At 63.4% G+C, this 18,647-nt stretch overlaps 5 non-coding genes across 5 annotated transcripts; all 5 read right to left on the bottom strand.

Annotated features, from left to right (window-relative positions):
- Positions 1–977: 977 nt before the first annotated feature.
- LOC142874420 (5S ribosomal RNA) lies at positions 978–1,096 on the bottom strand. The gene has a single exon (XR_012922237.1). It is a non-coding gene; the product is annotated as a 5S ribosomal RNA (ribosomal RNA).
- Positions 1,097–4,599: 3,503 nt separating this feature from the next.
- Positions 4,600–4,718, bottom strand: LOC142874662 (5S ribosomal RNA). Its single transcript, XR_012922318.1, has one exon. It is a non-coding gene; the product is annotated as a 5S ribosomal RNA (ribosomal RNA).
- A 3,510-nt stretch (positions 4,719–8,228) lies between these two features.
- Positions 8,229–8,347, bottom strand: LOC142874430 (5S ribosomal RNA). The gene has a single exon (XR_012922247.1). It is a non-coding gene; the product is annotated as a 5S ribosomal RNA (ribosomal RNA).
- Positions 8,348–11,836: 3,489 nt separating this feature from the next.
- On the bottom strand, positions 11,837–11,955 carry LOC142874650 (5S ribosomal RNA). The gene has a single exon (XR_012922308.1). It is a non-coding gene; the product is annotated as a 5S ribosomal RNA (ribosomal RNA).
- Positions 11,956–15,428: 3,473 nt separating this feature from the next.
- On the bottom strand, positions 15,429–15,547 carry LOC142874638 (5S ribosomal RNA). Its single transcript, XR_012922297.1, has one exon. It is a non-coding gene; the product is annotated as a 5S ribosomal RNA (ribosomal RNA).
- Positions 15,548–18,647: the final 3,100 nt, after the last annotated feature.

Raw genomic sequence — 18,647 nt, 5'->3', positions numbered from 1 at the left:
CGCGTGGACACCACGGAGTGCTATTCAGCTAGGAGGAGCAGCGGTGAGAGGGCACCTCTCGTGGTTCTCCTGGCCAGAGCTGGAACCCGTTCCAGTAAGCCAGGTAGCCCAAGAATGGACACACGAGCACCACGTGCTCGCGCTCACCAGCAAATGGGTACGAACCGACGGACACCCAAGTGGACACAGAGGAATCACCTTCATCGGGTGGGTGTCGGGCGGGTGGGGGGAGGGGATGGGCATACACCTCCATTAGGAATGGGGTGGGTGCGCACCGACTGGGGGATGGGCGCACTTGAGGCTCTGACCCGAGGGGGGAGGCTGGGAGAGGGCAACGTACCCGACCTTAACATTGGTACCCCCACAATACGCTGGAACAACATCAGAGGTTAATGAATAAGAACACAGGGGGGAGGGGGGCACGGGCAACACATGTCACCTTAATACTTGGACTCCCATCATCTGCTTGAAAAGAGAGAGAAAAGAAAATGCAATCATAGAGATAAGAGACACTTTTTAAACATAATGAATCCGAAGAGAAAAGTAAAAGGAGGCCTGTGGGGCAGGTCTGGGTGTGACTCCGGATCCCCCAACATCAGGTGCCACCACCAAAGATTCCTACGTGTAGCCCATAGAACCCCAAAAGCAACGGGACGAGTTCTGGTCACATACTCCCTCAAAATGACATCCTGGCCTTCTTCTGGAACTCCCTCCCCTCTCAGACTCTCAAGGTTTCCTCCAGCGTGTCGGTTCCCACGGAGCAGACCTTTGGTCTGAGACCTGACAGTCCAGAAGCCACGCATGCTGCCGCGTGACGGCGGTGTCGTGGCTTGGGACAAGAGGAGGCCCCACGGTGCGGGCTGGGGCGCCAGGCACCGCGGCGGGCGCTGAGGGTGGGGGTGACCCCCGCCCCGGGCCGCCGCCTCGCTCCCAGAGAGGGGACAGAACAAGAGGCAAAAAAAAAAAAAAAAAAAAGAAGCCTATGGCACCCGGTATTCCCAGGCGGTCTCCCATCCAAGTACTAACCAGGCCCGACCCTGCTTAGCTTCCGAGACCAGACGAGATCGGGCGCGTTCAGGGTGGTGTGGCCCTAGACGGCGGAGGGCGCCCCTGCCCCGCTCAAGAAGCCGAGCCTCTCTGCGCTTCCCCGCCGCCTCCTCCCGCCCCAGGCCCCGCGCCGGCGCTGACCCGCACCGGGCGGGCCTGTTGAGTTCACCGGCCGGGTCCGGCGGGCTCCGAGGGACGGGGGTGACAGGCGGGGCGGGGCGGGGCGGGCAGGGAGCGGCGGGCCGGGGTGGGGGGCTGTCTCTCTATACACACACACACACACACACACACACTCACACTCACACTCACTCACTCACACTCACACAAGATGCGCCTCCACGGCTGGACTCGCCAAGGTGGAGACCTTCCAGCCCCCTTCCTCTCCTCGCCTGGCCCACCCCCAGCTCGTGGCCGCCCCCGCCGCCGCCGCCGATTGCGCACGCGCGGGTCGCCCGCCCTTTGACCCCAGGCAGGGGCCGCCCTCCCCGACAACCCCTTTCAGCTGCGCCCCCCACCCTGTGGGTGGGCTGCCGCCTATTCCCCCGGGCCCGGGCTGGGGCACAGCGCATGGGGGAGGGGAGCGAGTGTATGGGGCGTCTCTCTCTCTCTCTTGGGATGTGTCCCATGGGTGGGGTGGCGTGGTTAGTGGGGCGCTGAAGAAATCAGTCCCCTCCATCTCCTACCTCTGGAAAACGCCCAAGCCCTTGGAGAACTGCCGGCAACGCGACCGTGGGGGCCGGGACCCTCCTCTGTGTCCTCCTGTGGCCCAGTCCAAGGGGCCTGGGCCTGGCCGGGGCTGCATTGGACCCCGACCACCCTGGCGTGTGGACTCGCTAAAAATCGGCGATTAGATATTGGATTCCAGCTTCATTGAGGTCATTTCACTAATGAGTGCACCGGAAAGAGTTTCCTAATCCATCTGTGAGGGTGGCAACTGAAAGAGAATTTTAAAGCTGACAGAATAGGCGAGGAAAGGCATAGGAGATTTCCACACCCAGTAAGGAAGCCTTTCCCGAAATGGAAGAAAGAAACGAGCAAACAGAGACACCGGTAGCCCGCCAGGATCAGAGTCTGCCCCCGAGAGAAAGTACCCTGACCAGGTTCACCCGTGGGTGGGTGGCGAGCTAGCGGCATTCAGAAGAGCGAGGCCCGCAGTCTGTGCAGAAGACACCTGCACTCGGGTGTGTGTGGCGGCACGATTCACAAGCAGCTCCAGATGTTAAGCCAAGGAGAAGCCAGGGAGTTCCCAACGCCCCAGGTGTCCTCAGCCCACGACTGGCTGCTGGGGGAATGCGAAGCCCGGCTCCTTGTCTCAGAGCGGGACAACCAGGAGGTGTGACGTACACCCCGGGGTTCCCAGGAGGATCAGGCTGAAGCTGGGACTTGGCCTCAAAGTGTCCCCTCGCACGGCCACCCCCTTCCCCTTCCTGCTCCTCTACTCCTGGTGCCCCTCCATCCAGGGGCCAGACCTTAAAGAGTCACCCGCAAGAGAATCCTGGTCCCAAAGGAGCCTTCTGGGGGACCCGTGCTGAGAGAGGTTGTGGGCATGGCCCGCTGGGGCTCTGCCCGACCCAGGGCTGAGAGATGCAACCTCCCAGCTCTGGGTCCCTGCAGGGGAAGCGTTGGCAAGCACAGGGCCAGTCCTCCAAAGGCCCAGGTGCAGGGAGCCCAGGCCAAGCAGCCTGTGGAAGAAGCCACCCCGGGAACACGACTGCAGGCCACGGCCCTTCCCACCTCCTCCTCCTCCTCCTCCTCCTGCTCCTCCACCCCTTCCCCGACCTCCCACCCCCACCCCCGACATGGCGCAGGGCTCAGAGACACCTCAGACACTTGCTACCCAAAGTGCAAAGGGCATCAGTTGCTCCTCCAAACCCCCCCCCCCGCCCAGCAGACCGCGTTGTCCAGCCAGCCCCCGGGCCTCCCTGGGGTGCCCAGCACAAAAGTGCAGACAACCACCGGACCCTCAATCTCAGTTTTCGGATGTTTTTGCCACTCTAAGGACCCGCAGGCCAGCTGGGCCTTCTGGCAGGACAGAGAGCCCCGGAATCCGACGTGGAGAGCTGGGTGTACGTCCCCACGAGGAGGCGGTCCCCACCTCCGCGGCTCTCCCCTTGCGGGGGGGGGAAAAGCAGCCACGGGGCCTCAGAGAAGACACCAGGCTGGGCGCCCGCCCCACAGTGGGGGCACGTCCCCCGCAGGCCACTTAGCGACGGCCGCCGGCCGGCGGACGGTTGGGTGGCGCGAGACGCTGCGGCCGCCCTGCTACCGGGTTCCTGGGAGGGCGTCCTGGAACCAGCGTCCACACCAAGCCCTTGGAAGGCCCAGGCGACGGAGGAGCCCCGTCAGGCAGGGGCCGAGGACGGTGACGGCCCGGGCGGGGAGGAGCGTGTCAGGCAGGGGCAGAGGACGGTGACAGGTGACAGGCCGGGCGGGAAGGAGTCAGTCAGGCAGGGGCCGAGGAGGAGACGGGGCTGGGTAAGGGTTAGGGTTAGAGTCAGGGCACAAGTCACAATCGCAAAGACCTGGAAGCGACCCGAGTGCCCATCGACCCACGAGTGCGTAAATGAAATGTGGCGCGTGGACACCACGGAGTGCTATTCAGCTAGGAGGAGCAGCGGTGAGAGGGCACCTCTCGTGGTTCTCCTGGCCAGAGCTGGAACCCGTTCCAGTAAGCCAGGTAGCCCAAGAATGGACACACGAGCACCACGTGCTCGCGCTCACCAGCAAATGGGTACGAACCGACGGACACCCAAGTGGACACAGAGGAATCACCTTCATCGGGTGGGTGTCGGGCGGGTGGGGGGAGGGGATGGGCATACACCTCCATTAGGAATGGGGTGGGTGCGCACCGACTGGGGGATGGGCGCACTTGAGGCTCTGACCCGAGGGGGGAGGCTGGGAGAGGGCAACGTACCCGACCTTAACATTGGTACCCCCACAATACGCTGGAACAACATCAGAGGTTAATGAATAAGAACACAGGGGGGAGGGGGGCACGGGCAACACATGTCACCTTAATACTTGGACTCCCATCATCTGCTTGAAAAGAGAGAGAAAAGAAAATGCAATCATAGAGATAAGAGACACTTTTTAAACATAATGAATCCGAAGAGAAAAGTAAAAGGAGGCCTGTGGGGCAGGTCTGGGTGTGACTCCGGATCCCCCAACATCAGGTGCCACCACCAAAGATTCCTACGTGTAGCCCATAGAACCCCAAAAGCAACGGGACGAGTTCTGGTCACATACTCCCTCAAAATGACATCCTGGCCTTCTTCTGGAACTCCCTCCCCTCTCAGACTCTCAAGGTTTCCTCCAGCGTGTCGGTTCCCACGGAGCAGACCTTTGGTCTGAGACCTGACAGTCCAGAAGCCACGCATGCTGCCGCGTGACGGCGGTGTCGCGGCTTGGGACAAGAGGAGGCCCCACGGTGCGGGCTGGGGCGCCAGGCACCGCGGCGGGCGCTGAGGGTGGGGGTGACCCCCGCCCCGGGCCGCCGCCTCGCTCCCAGAGAGGGGACAGAACAAGAGGCAAAAAAAAAAAAAAAAAAAAAGAAGCCTACGGCACCCGGTATTCCCAGGCGGTCTCCCATCCAAGTACTAACCAGGCCCGACCCTGCTTAGCTTCCGAGACCAGACGAGATCGGGCGCGTTCAGGGTGGTGTGGCCCTAGACGGCGGAGGGCGCCCCTGCCCCGCTCAAGAAGCCGAGCCTCTCTGCGCTTCCCCGCCGCCTCCTCCCGCCCCAGGCCCCGCGCCGGCGCTGACCCGCACCGGGCGGGCCTGTTGAGTTCACCGGCCGGGTCCGGCGGGCTCCGAGGGACGGGGGTGACAGGCGGGGCGGGGCGGGGCGGGCAGGGAGCGGCGGGCCGGGGTGGGGGGCTGTCTCTCTATACACACACACACACACACACACACACACTCACACTCACACTCACTCACTCACACTCACACAAGATGCGCCTCCACGGCTGGACTCGCCAAGGTGGAGACCTTCCAGCCCCCTTCCTCTCCTCGCCTGGCCCACCCCCAGCTCGTGGCCGCCCCCGCCGCCGCCGCCGATTGCGCACGCGCGGGTCGCCCGCCCTTTGACCCCAGGCAGGGGCCGCCCTCCCCGACAACCCCTTTCAGCTGCGCCCCCCACCCTGTGGGTGGGCTGCCGCCTATTCCCCCGGGCCCGGGCTGGGGCACAGCGCATGGGGGAGGGGAGCGAGTGTATGGGGCGTCTCTCTCTCTCTCTTGGGATGTGTCCCATGGGTGGGGTGGCGTGGTTAGTGGGGCGCTGAAGAAATCAGTACCCTCCATCTCCTACCTCTGGAAAACGCCCAAGCCCTTGGAGAACTGCCGGCAACGCGACCGTGGGGGCCGGGACCCTCCTCTGTGTCCTCCTGTGGCCCAGTCCAAGGGGCCTGGGCCTGGCCGGGGCTGCATTGGACCCCGACCACCCTGGCGTGTGGACTCGCTAAAAATCGGCGATTAGATATTGGATTCCAGCTTCATTGAGGTCATTTCACTAATGAGTGCACCGGAAAGAGTTTCCTAATCCATCTGTGAGGGTGGCAACTGAAAGAGAATTTTAAAGCTGACAGAATAGGCGAGGAAAGGCATAGGAGATTTCCACACCCAGTAAGGAAGCCTTTCCCGAAATGGAAGAAAGAAACGAGCAAACAGAGACACCGGTAGCCCGCCAGGATCAGAGTCTGCCCCCGAGAGAAAGTACCCTGACCAGGTTCACCCGTGGGTGGGTGGCGAGCTAGCGGCATTCAGAAGAGCGAGGCCCGCAGTCTGTGCAGAAGACACCTGCACTCGGGTGTGTGTGGCGGCACGATTCACAAGCAGCTCCAGATGTTAAGCCAAGGAGAAGCCAGGGAGTTCCCAACGCCCCAGGTGTCCTCAGCCCACGACTGGCTGCTGGGGGAATGCGAAGCCCGGCTCCTTGTCTCAGAGCGGGACAACCAGGAGGTGTGACGTACACCCCGGGGTTCCCAGGAGGATCAGGCTGAAGCTGGGACTTGGCCTCAAAGTGTCCCCTCGCACGGCCACCCCCTTCCCCTTCCTGCTCCTCTACTCCTGGTGCCCCTCCATCCAGGGGCCAGACCTTAAAGAGTCACCCGCAAGAGAATCCTGGTCCCAAAGGAGCCTTCTGGGGGACCCGTGCTGAGAGAGGTTGTGGGCATGGCCCGCTGGGGCTCTGCCCGACCCAGGGCTGAGAGATGCAACCTCCCAGCTCTGGGTCCCTGCAGGGGAAGCGTTGGCAAGCACAGGGCCAGTCCTCCAAAGGCCCAGGTGCAGGGAGCCCAGGCCAAGCAGCCTGTGGAAGAAGCCACCCCGGGAACACGACTGCAGGCCACGGCCCTTCCCACCTCCTCCTCCTCCTCCTCCTCCTGCTCCTCCACCCCCCCCCCCCGACCTCCCACCCCCACCCCCGACATGGCGCAGGGCTCAGAGACACCTCAGACACTTGCTACCCAAAGTGCAAAGGGCATCAGTTGCTCCTCCAAACCCCCCCCCCCCGCCCAGCAGACCGCGTTGTCCAGCCAGCCCCCGGGCCTCCCTGGGGTGCCCAGCACAAAAGTGCAGACAACCACCGGACCCTCAATCTCAGTTTTCGGATGTTTTTGCCACTCTAAGGACCCGCAGGCCAGCTGGGCCTTCTGGCAGGACAGAGAGCCCCGGAATCCGACGTGGAGAGCTGGGTGTACGTCCCCACGAGGAGGCGGTCCCCACCTCCGCGGCTCTCCCCTTGCGGGGGGGGGAAAAGCAGCCACGGGGCCTCAGAGAAGACACCAGGCTGGGCGCCCGCCCCACAGTGGGGGCACGTCCCCCGCAGGCCACTTAGCGACGGCCGCCGGCCGGCGGACGGTTGGGTGGCGCGAGACGCTGCGGCCGCCCTGCTACCGGGTTCCTGGGAGGGCGTCCTGGAACCAGCGTCCACACCAAGCCCTTGGAAGGCCCAGGCAACGGAGGAGCCCCGTCAGGCAGGGGCCGAGGACGGTGACGGCCCGGGCGGGGAGGAGCGTGTCAGGCAGGGGCAGAGGACGGTGACAGGTGACAGGCCGGGCGGGAAGGAGTCAGTCAGGCAGGGGCCGAGGAGGAGACGGGGCTGGGTAAGGGTTAGGGTTAGAGTCAGGGCACAAGTCACAATCGCAAAGACCTGGAAGCGACCCGAGTGCCCATCGACCCACGAGTGCGTAAATGAAATGTGGCGCGTGGACACCACGGAGTGCTATTCAGCTAGGAGGAGCAGCGGTGAGAGGGCACCTCTCGTGGTTCTCCTGGCCAGAGCTGGAACCCGTTCCAGTAAGCCAGGTAGCCCAAGAATGGACACACGAGCACCACGTGCTCGCGCTCACCAGCAAATGGGTACGAACCGACGGACACCCAAGTGGACACAGAGGAATCACCTTCATCGGGTGGGTGTCGGGCGGGTGGGGGGAGGGGATGGGCATACACCTCCATTAGGAATGGGGTGGGTGCGCACCGACTGGGGGATGGGCGCACTTGAGGCTCTGACCCGAGGGGGGAGGCTGGGAGAGGGCAACGTACCCGACCTTAACATTGGTACCCCCACAATACGCTGGAACAACATCAGAGGTTAATGAATAAGAACACAGGGGGGAGGGGGGCACGGGCAACACATGTCACCTTAATACTTGGACTCCCATCATCTGCTTGAAAAGAGAGAGAAAAGAAAATGCAATCATAGAGATAAGAGACACTTTTTAAACATAATGAATCCGAAGAGAAAAGTAAAAGGAGGCCTGTGGGGCAGGTCTGGGTGTGACTCCGGATCCCCCAACATCAGGTGCCACCACCAAAGATTCCTACGTGTAGCCCATAGAACCCCAAAAGCAACGGGACGAGTTCTGGTCACATACTCCCTCAAAATGACATCCTGGCCTTCTTCTGGAACTCCCTCCCCTCTCAGACTCTCAAGGTTTCCTCCAGCGTGTCGGTTCCCACGGAGCAGACCTTTGGTCTGAGACCTGACAGTCCAGAAGCCACGCATGCTGCCGCGTGACGGCGGTGTCGCGGCTTGGGACAAGAGGAGGCCCCACGGTGCGGGCTGGGGCGCCAGGCACCGCGGCGGGCGCTGAGGGTGGGGGTGACCCCCGCCCCGGGCCGCCGCCTCGCTCCCAGAGAGGGGACAGAACAAGAGGCAAAAAAAAAAAAAAAAAAAAAAAGAAGCCTACCGCACCCGGTATTCCCGGGCGGTCTCCCATCCAAGTACTAACCAGGCCCGACCCTGCTTAGCTTCCGAGACCAGACGAGATCGGGCGCGTTCAGGGTGGTGTGGCCCTAGACGGCGGAGGGCGCCCCTGCCCCGCTCAAGAAGCCGAGCCTCTCTGCGCTTCCCCGCCGCCTCCTCCCGCCCCAGGCCCCGCGCCGGCGCTGACCCGCACCGGGCGGGCCTGTTGAGTTCACCGGCCGGGTCCGGCGGGCTCCGAGGGACGGGGGTGACAGGCGGGGCGGGGCGGGGCGGGCAGGGAGCGGCGGGCCGGGGTGGGGGGCTGTCTCTCTATACACACACACACACACACACACACTCACACTCACACTCACTCACTCACACTCACACAAGATGCGCCTCCACGGCTGGACTCGCCAAGGTGGAGACCTTCCAGCCCCCTTCCTCTCCTCGCCTGGCCCACCCCCAGCTCGTGGCCGCCCCCGCCGCCGCCGCCGATTGCGCACGCGCGGGTCGCCCGCCCTTTGACCCCAGGCAGGGGCCGCCCTCCCCGACAACCCCTTTCAGCTGCGCCCCCCACCCTGTGGGTGGGCTGCCGCCTATTCCCCCGGGCCCGGGCTGGGGCACAGCGCATGGGGGAGGGGAGCGAGTGTATGGGGCGTCTCTCTCTCTCTCTTGGGATGTGTCCCATGGGTGGGGTGGCGTGGTTAGTGGGGCGCTGAAGAAATCAGTCCCCTCCATCTCCTACCTCTGGAAAACGCCCAAGCCCTTGGAGAACTGCCGGCAACGCGACCGTGGGGGCCGGGACCCTCCTCTGTGTCCTCCTGTGGCCCATTCCAAGGGGCCTGGGCCTGGCCGGGGCTGCATTGGACCCCGACCCCCCTGGCGTGTGGACTCGCTAAAAATCGGCGATTAGATATTGGATTCCAGCTTCATTGAGGTCATTTCACTAATGAGTGCACCGGAAAGAGTTTCCTAATCCATCTGTGAGGGTGGCAACTGAAAGAGAATTTTAAAGCTGACAGAATAGGCGAGGAAAGGCATAGGAGATTTCCACACCCAGTAAGGAAGCCTTTCCCGAAATGGAAGAAAGAAACGAGCAAACAGAGACACCGGTAGCCCGCCAGGATCAGAGTCTGCCCCCGAGAGAAAGTACCCTGACCAGGTTCACCCGTGGGTGGGTGGCGAGCTAGCGGCATTCAGAAGAGCGAGGCCCGCAGTCTGTGCAGAAGACACCTGCACTCGGGTGTGTGTGGCGGCACGATTCACAAGCAGCTCCAGATGTTAAGCCAAGGAGAAGCCAGGGAGTTCCCAACGCCCCAGGTGTCCTCAGCCCACGACTGGCTGCTGGGGGAATGCGAAGCCCGGCTCCTTGTCTCAGAGCGGGACAACCAGGAGGTGTGACGTACACCCCGGGGTTCCCAGGAGGATCAGGCTGAAGCTGGGACTTGGCCTGAAAGTGTCCCCTCGCACGGCCACCCCTTCCCCTTCCTGCTCCTCTACTCCTGGTGCCCCTCCATCCAGGGGCCAGACCTTAAAGAGTCACCCGCAAGAGAATCCTGGTCCCAAAGGAGCCTTCTGGGGGACCCGTGCTGAGAGAGGTTGTGGGCATGGCCCGCTGGGGCTCTGCCCGACCCAGGGCTGAGAGATGCAACCTCCCAGCTCTGGGTCCCTGCAGGGGAAGCATTGGCAAGCACAGGGCCAGTCCTCCAAAGGCCCAGGTGCAGGGAGCCCAGGCCAAGCAGCCTGTGGAAGAAGCCACCCCGGGAACACGACTGCAGGCCACGGCCCTTCCCACCTCCTCCTCCTCCTGCTCCTCCACCCCCCCCCGACCTCCCACCCCCACCCCCGACATGGCGCAGGGCTCAGAGACACCTCAGACACTTGCTACCCAAAGTGCAAAGGGCATGAGTTGCTCCTCCAAACCCCCCCCCCGCCCAGCAGACCGCGTTGTCCAGCCAGCCCCCGGGCCTCCCTGGGGTGCCCAGCACAAAAGTGCAGACAACCACCGGACCCTCAATCTCAGTTTTCGGATGTTTTTGCCACTCTAAGGACCCGCAGGCCAGCTGGGCCTTCTGGCAGGACAGAGAGCCCCGGAATCCGACGTGGAGAGCTGGGTGTACGTCCCCACGAGGAGGCGGTCCCCACCTCCGCGGCTCTCCCCTTGCGGGGGGGGGAAAAGCAGCCACGGGGCCTCAGAGAAGACACCAGGCTGGGCGCCCGCCCCACAGTGGGGGCACGTCCCCCGCAGGCCACTTAGCGACGGCCGCCGGCCGGCGGACGGTTGGGTGGCGCGAGACGCTGCGGCCGCCCTGCTACCGGGTTCCTGGGAGGGCGTCCTGGAACCAGCGTCCACACCAAGCCCTTGGAAGGCCCAGGCGACGGAGGAGCCCCGTCAGGCAGGGGCCGAGGACGGTGACGGCCCGGGCGGGGAGGAGCGTGTCAGGCAGGGGCAGAGGACGGTGACAGGTGACAGGCCGGGCGGGAAGGAGTCAGTCAGGCAGGGGCCGAGGAGGAGACGGGGCTGGGTAAGGGTTAGGGTTAGAGTCAGGGCACAAGTCACAATCGCAAAGACCTGGAAGCGACCCGAGTGCCCATCGACCCACGAGTGCGTAAATGAAATGTGGCGCGTGGACACCACGGAGTGCTATTCAGCTAGGAGGAGCAGCGGTGAGAGGGCACCTCTCGTGGTTCTCCTGGCCAGAGCTGGAACCCGTTCCAGTAAGCCAGGTAGCCCAAGAATGGACACACGAGCACCACGTGCTCGCGCTCACCAGCAAATGGGTACGAACCGACGGACACCCAAGTGGACACAGAGGAATCACCTTCATCGGGTGGGTGTCGGGCGGGTGGGGGGAGGGGATGGGCATACACCTCCATTAGGAATGGGGTGGGTGCGCACCGACTGGGGGATGGGCGCACTTGAGGCTCTGACCCGAGGGGGGAGGCTGGGAGAGGGCAACGTACCCGACCTTAACATTGGTACCCCCACAATACGCTGGAACAACATCAGAGGTTAATGAATAAGAACACAGGGGGGAGGGGGGCACGGGCAACACATGTCACCTTAATACTTGGACTCCCATCATCTGCTTGAAAAGAGAGAGAAAAGAAAATGCAATCATAGAGATAAGAGACACTTTTTAAACATAATGAATCCGAAGAGAAAAGTAAAAGGAGGCCTGTGGGGCAGGTCTGGGTGTGACTCCGGATCCCCCAACATCAGGTGCCACCACCAAAGATTCCTACGTGTAGCCCATAGAACCCCAAAAGCAACGGGACGAGTTCTGGTCACATACTCCCTCAAAATGACATCCTGGCCTTCTTCTGGAACTCCCTCCCCTCTCAGACTCTCAAGGTTTCCTCCAGCGTGTCGGTTCCCACGGAGCAGACCTTTGGTCTGAGACCTGACAGTCCAGAAGCCACGCATGCTGCCGCGTGACGGCGGTGTCGCGGCTTGGGACAAGAGGAGGCCCCACGGTGCGGGCTGGGGCGCCAGGCACCGCGGCGGGCGCTGAGGGTGGGGGTGACCCCCGCCCCGGGCCGCCGCCTCGCTCCCAGAGAGGGGACAGAACAAGAGGCAAAAAAAAAAAAAAAAAAAAAGAAGCCTACGGCACCCGGTATTCCCAGGCGGTCTCCCATCCAAGTACTAACCAGGCCCGACCCTGCTTAGCTTCCGAGACCAGACGAGATCGGGCGCGTTCAGGGTGGTGTGGCCCTAGACGGCGGAGGGCGCCCCTGCCCCGCTCAAGAAGCCGAGCCTCTCTGCGCTTCCCCGCCGCCTCCTCCCGCCCCAGGCCCCGCGCCGGCGCTGACCCGCACCGGGCGGGCGGGTCCGGCGGGCTCCGAGGGACGGGGGTGACAGGCGGGGCGGGGCGGGGCGGGCAGGGAGCGGCGGGCCGGGGTGGGGGGCTGTCTCTCTATACACACACACACACACACACACACACTCACACTCACACTCACTCACTCACACTCACACAAGATGCGCCTCCACGGCTGGACTCGCCAAGGTGGAGACCTTCCAGCCCCCTTCCTCTCCTCGCCTGGCCCACCCCCAGCTCGTGGCCGCCCCCGCCGCCGCCGCCGATTGCGCACGCGCGGGTCGCCCGCCCTTTGACCCCAGGCAGGGGCCGCCCTCCCCGACAACCCCTTTCAGCTGCGCCCCCCACCCTGTGGGTGGGCTGCCGCCTATTCCCCCGGGCCCGGGCTGGGGCACAGCGCATGGGGGAGGGGAGCGAGTGTATGGGGCGTCTCTCTCTCTCTCTTGGGATGTGTCCCATGGGTGGGGTGGCGTGGTTAGTGGGGCGCTGAAGAAATCAGTCCCCTCCATCTCCTACCTCTGGAAAACGCCCAAGCCCTTGGAGAACTGCCGGCAACGCGACCGTGGGGGCCGGGACCCTCCTCTGTGTCCTCCTGTGGCCCATTCCAAGGGGCCTGGGCCTGGCCGGGGCTGCATTGGACCCCGACCCCCCTGGCGTGTGGACTCGCTAAAAATCGGCGATTAGATATTGGATTCCAGCTTCATTGAGGTCATTTCACTAATGAGTGCACCGGAAAGAGTTTCCTAATCCATCTGTGAGGGTGGCAACTGAAAGAGAATTTTAAAGCTGACAGAATAGGCGAGGAAAGGCATAGGAGATTTCCACACCCAGTAAGGAAGCCTTTCCCGAAATGGAAGAAAGAAACGAGCAAACAGAGACACCGGTAGCCCGCCAGGATCAGAGTCTGCCCCCGAGAGAAAGTACCCTGACCAGGTTCACCCGTGGGTGGGTGGCGAGCTAGCGGCATTCAGAAGAGCGAGGCCCGCAGTCTGTGCAGAAGACACCTGCACTCGGGTGTGTGTGGCGGCACGATTCACAAGCAGCTCCAGATGTTAAGCCAAGGAGAAGCCAGGGAGTTCCCAACGCCCCAGGTGTCCTCAGCCCACGACTGGCTGCTGGGGGAATGCGAAGCCCGGCTCCTTGTCTCAGAGCGGGACAACCAGGAGGTGTGACGTACACCCCGGGGTTCCCAGGAGGATCAGGCTGAAGCTGGGACTTGGCCTGAAAGTGTCCCCTCGCACGGCCACCCCTTCCCCTTCCTGCTCCTCTACTCCTGGTGCCCCTCCATCCAGGGGCCAGACCTTAAAGAGTCACCCGCAAGAGAATCCTGGTCCCAAAGGAGCCTTCTGGGGGACCCGTGCTGAGAGAGGTTGTGGGCATGGCCCGCTGGGGCTCTGCCCGACCCAGGGCTGAGAGATGCAACCTCCCAGCTCTGGGTCCCTGCAGGGGAAGCGTTGGCAAGCACAGGGCCAGTCCTCCAAAGGCCCAGGTGCAGGGAGCCCAGGCCAAGCAGCCTGTGGAAGAAGCCACCCCGGGAACACGACTGCAGGCCACGGCCCTTCCCACCTCCTCCTCCTCCTGCTCCTCCACCCCCCCCCCGACCTCCCACCCCCACCCCCGACATGGCGCAGGGCTCAGAGACACCTCAGACACTTGCTACCCAAAGTGCAAAGGGCATCAGTTGCTCCTCCAAACCCCCCCCCCGCCCAGCAGACCGCGTTGTCCAGCCAGCCCCCGGGCCTCCCTGGGGTGCCCAGCACAAAAGTGCAGACAACCACCGGACCCTCAATCTCAGTTTTCGGATGTTTTTGCCACTCTAAGGACCCGCAGGCCAGCTGGGCCTTCTGGCAGGACAGAGAGCCCCGGAATCCGACGTGGAGAGCTGGGTGTACGTCCCCACGAGGAGGCGGTCCCCACCTCCGCGGCTCTCCCCTTGCGGGGGGGGGAAAAGCAGCCACGGGGCCTCAGAGAAGACACCAGGCTGGGCGCCCGCCCCACAGTGGGGGCACGTCCCCCGCAGGCCACTTAGCGACGGCCGCCGGCCGGCGGACGGTTGGGTGGCGCGAGACGCTGCGGCCGCCCTGCTACCGGGTTCCTGGGAGGGCGTCCTGGAACCAGCGTCCACACCAAGCCCTTGGAAGGCCCAGGCGACGGAGGAGCCCCGTCAGGCAGGGGCCGAGGACGGTGACGGCCCGGGCGGGGAGGAGCGTGTCAGGCAGGGGCAGAGGACGGTGACAGGTGACAGGCCGGGCGGGAAGGAGTCAGTCAGGCAGGGGCCGAGGAGGAGACGGGGCTGGGTAAGGGTTAGGGTTAGAGTCAGGGCACAAGTCACAATCGCAAAGACCTGGAAGCGACCCGAGTGCCCATCGACCCACGAGTGCGTAAATGAAATGTGGCGCGTGGACACCACGGAGTGCTATTCAGCTAGGAGGAGCAGCGGTGAGAGGGCACCTCTCGTGGTTCTCCTGGCCAGAGCTGGAACCCGTTCCAGTAAGCCAGGTAGCCCAAGAATGGACACACGAGCACCACGTGCTCGCGCTCACCAGCAAATGGGTACGAACCGACGGACACCCAAGTGGACACAGAGGAATCACCTTCATCGGGTGGGTGTCGGGCGGGTGGGGGGAGGGGATGGGCATACACCTCCATTAGGAATGGGGTGGGTGCGCACCGACTGGGGGATGGGCGCACTTGAGGCTCTGACCCGAGGGGGGAGGCTGGGAGAGGGCAACGTACCCGACCTTAACATTGGTACCCCCACAATACGCTGGAACAACATCAGAGGTTAATGAATAAGAACACAGGGGGGAGGGGGGCACGGGCAACACATGTCACCTTAATACTTGGACTCCCATCATCTGCTTGAAAAGAGAGAGAAAAGAAAATGCAATCATAGAGATAAGAGACACTTTTTAAACATAATGAATCCGAAGAGAAAAGTAAAAGGAGGCCTGTGGGGCAGGTCTGGGTGTGACTCCGGATCCCCCAACATCAGGTGCCACCACCAAAGATTCCTACGTGTAGCCCATAGAACCCCAAAAGCAACGGGACGAGTTCTGGTCACATACTCCCTCAAAATGACATCCTGGCCTTCTTCTGGAACTCCCTCCCCTCTCAGACTCTCAAGGTTTCCTCCAGCGTGTCGGTTCCCACGGAGCAGACCTTTGGTCTGAGACCTGACAGTCCAGAAGCCACGCATGCTGCCGCGTGACGGCGGTGTCGTGGCTTGGGACAAGAGGAGGCCCCACGGTGCGGGCTGGGGCGCCAGGCACCGCGGCGGGCGCTGAGGGTGGGGGTGACCCCCGCCCCGGGCCGCCGCCTCGCTCCCAGAGAGGGGACAGAACAAGAGGCAAAAAAAAAAAAAAAAAAAAGAAGCCTACGGCACCCGGTATTCCCAGGCGGTCTCCCATCCAAGTACTAACCAGGCCCGACCCTGCTTAGCTTCCGAGACCAGACGAGATCGGGCGCGTTCAGGGTGGTGTGGCCCTAGACGGCGGAGGGCGCCCCTGCCCCGCTCAAGAAGCCGAGCCTCTCTGCGCTTCCCCGCCGCCTCCTCCCGCCCCAGGCCCCGCGCCGGCGCTGACCCGCACCGGGCGGGCCTGTTGAGTTCACCGGCCGGGTCCGGCGGGCTCCGAGGGACGGGGGTGACAGGCGGGGCGGGGCGGGGCGGGCAGGGAGCGGCGGGCCGGGGTGGGGGGCTGTCTCTCTATACACACACACACACACACACACACACTCACACTCACACTCACTCACTCACACTCACACAAGATGCGCCTCCACGGCTGGACTCGCCAAGGTGGAGACCTTCCAGCCCCCTTCCTCTCCTCGCCTGGCCCACCCCCAGCTCGTGGCCGCCCCCGCCGCCGCCGCCGATTGCGCACGCGCGGGTCGCCCGCCCTTTGACCCCAGGCAGGGGCCGCCCTCCCCGACAACCCCTTTCAGCTGCGCCCCCCACCCTGTGGGTGGGCTGCCGCCTATTCCCCCGGGCCCGGGCTGGGGCACAGCGCATGGGGGAGGGGAGCGAGTGTATGGGGCGTCTCTCTCTCTCTCTTGGGATGTGTCCCATGGGTGGGGTGGCGTGGTTAGTGGGGCGCTGAAGAAATCAGTCCCCTCCATCTCCTACCTCTGGAAAACGCCCAAGCCCTTGGAGAACTGCCGGCAACGCGACCGTGGGGGCCGGGACCCTCCTCTGTGTCCTCCTGTGGCCCAGTCCAAGGGGCCTGGGCCTGGCCGGGGCTGCATTGGACCCCGACCACCCTGGCGTGTGGACTCGCTAAAAATCGGCGATTAGATATTGGATTCCAGCTTCATTGAGGTCATTTCACTAATGAGTGCACCGGAAAGAGTTTCCTAATCCATCTGTGAGGGTGGCAACTGAAAGAGAATTTTAAAGCTGACAGAATAGGCGAGGAAAGGCATAGGAGATTTCCACACCCAGTAAGGAAGCCTTTCCCGAAATGGAAGAAAGAAACGAGCAAACAGAGACACCGGTAGCCCGCCAGGATCAGAGTCTGCCCCCGAGAGAAAGTACCCTGACCAGGTTCACCCGTGGGTGGGTGGCGAGCTAGCGGCATTCAGAAGAGCGAGGCCCGCAGTCTGTGCAGAAGACACCTGCACTCGGGTGTGTGTGGCGGCACGATTCACAAGCAGCTCCAGATGTTAAGCCAAGGAGAAGCCAGGGAGTTCCCAACGCCCCAGGTGTCCTCAGCCCACGACTGGCTGCTGGGGGAATGCGAAGCCCGGCTCCTTGTCTCAGAGCGGGACAACCAGGAGGTGTGACGTACACCCCGGGGTTCCCAGGAGGATCAGGCTGAAGCTGGGACTTGGCCTGAAAGTGTCCCCTCGCACGGCCACCCCCTTCCCCTTCCTGCTCCTCTACTCCTGGTGCCCCTCCATCCAGGGGCCAGACCTTAAAGAGTCACCCGCAAGAGAATCCTGGTCCCAAAGGAGCCTTCTGGGGGACCCGTGCTGAGAGAGGTTGTGGGCATGGCCCGCTGGGGCTCTGCCCGACCCAGGGCTGAGAGATGCAACCTCCCAGCTCTGGGTCCCTGCAGGGGAAGCGTTGGCAAGCACAGGGCCAGTCCTCCAAAGGCCCAGGTGCAGGGAGCCCAGGCCAAGCAGCCTGTGGAAGAAGCCACCCCGGGAACACGACTGCAGGCCACGGCCCTTCCCACCTCCTCCTCCTCCTCCTCCTCCTGCTCCTCCACCCCCCCCCCCGACCTCCCACCCCCACCCCCGACATGGCGCAGGGCTCAGAGACACCTCAGACACTTGCTACCCAAAGTGCAAAGGGCATCAGTTGCTCCTCCAAACCCCCCCCCCCGCCCAGCAGACCGCGTTGTCCAGCCAGCCCCCGGGCCTCCCTGGGGTGCCCAGCACAAAAGTGCAGACAACCACCGGACCCTCAATCTCAGTTTTCGGATGTTTTTGCCACTCTAAGGACCCGCAGGCCAGCTGGGCCTTCTGGCAGGACAGAGAGCCCCGGAATCCGACGTGGAGAGCTGGGTGTACGTCCCCACGAGGAGGCGGTCCCCACCTCCGCGGCTCTCCCCTTGCGGGGGGGGGAAAAGCAGCCACGGGGCCTCAGAGAAGACACCAGGCTGGGCGCCCGCCCCACAGTGGGGGCACGTCCCCCGCAGGCCACTTAGCGACGGCCGCCGGCCGGCGGACGGTTGGGTGGCGCGAGACGCTGCGGCCGCCCTGCTACCGGGTTCCTGGGAGGGCGTCCTGGAACCAGCGTCCACACCAAGCCCTTGGAAGGCCCAGGCAACGGAGGAGCCCCGTCAGGCAGGGGCCGAGGACGGTGACGGCCCGGGCGGGGAGGAGCGTGTCAGGCAGGGGCAGAGGACGGTGACAGGTGACAGGCCGGGCGGGAAGGAGTCAGTCAGGCAGGGGCCGAGGAGGAGACGGGGCTGGGTAAGGGTTAGGGTTAGAGTCAGGGCACAAGTCACAATCGCAAAGACCTGGAAGCGACCCGAGTGCCCATCGACCCACGAGTGCGTAAATGAAATGTGGCGCGTGGACACCACGGAGTGCTATTCAGCTAGGAGGAGCAGCGGTGAGAGGGCACCTCTCGTGGTTCTCCTGGCCAGAGCTGGAACCCGTTCCAGTAAGCCAGGTAGCCCAAGAATGGACACACGAGCACCACGTGCTCGCGCTCACCAGCAAATGGGTACGAACCGACGGACACCCAAGTGGACACAGAGGAATCACCTTCATCGGGTGGGTGTCGGGCGGGTGGGGGGAGGGGATGGGCATACACCTCCATTAGGAATGGGGTGGGTGCGCACCGACTGGGGGATGGGCGCACTTGAGGCTCTGACCCGAGGGGGGAGGCTGGGAGAGGGCAACGTACCCGACCTTAACATTGGTACCCCCACAATACGCTGGAACAACATCAGAGGTTAATGAATAAGAACACAGGGGGGAGGGGGGCACGGGCAACACATGTCACCTTAATACTTGGACTCCCATCATCTGCTTGAAAAGAGAGAGAAAAGAAAATGCAATCATAGAGATAAGAGACACTTTTTAAACATAATGAATCCGAAGAGAAAAGTAAAAGGAGGCCTGTGGGGCAGGTCTGGGT

Source organism: Microcebus murinus, chromosome 12 (assembly GCF_040939455.1).
Source record: "Microcebus murinus isolate Inina chromosome 12, M.murinus_Inina_mat1.0, whole genome shotgun sequence".
Classification (NCBI taxonomy): Eukaryota; Metazoa; Chordata; class Mammalia; order Primates; family Cheirogaleidae; genus Microcebus; species Microcebus murinus.
The sequence above is the reverse complement of the archived record's forward strand: the minus strand, read 5'-3'. Positions and strand labels throughout refer to the sequence as shown.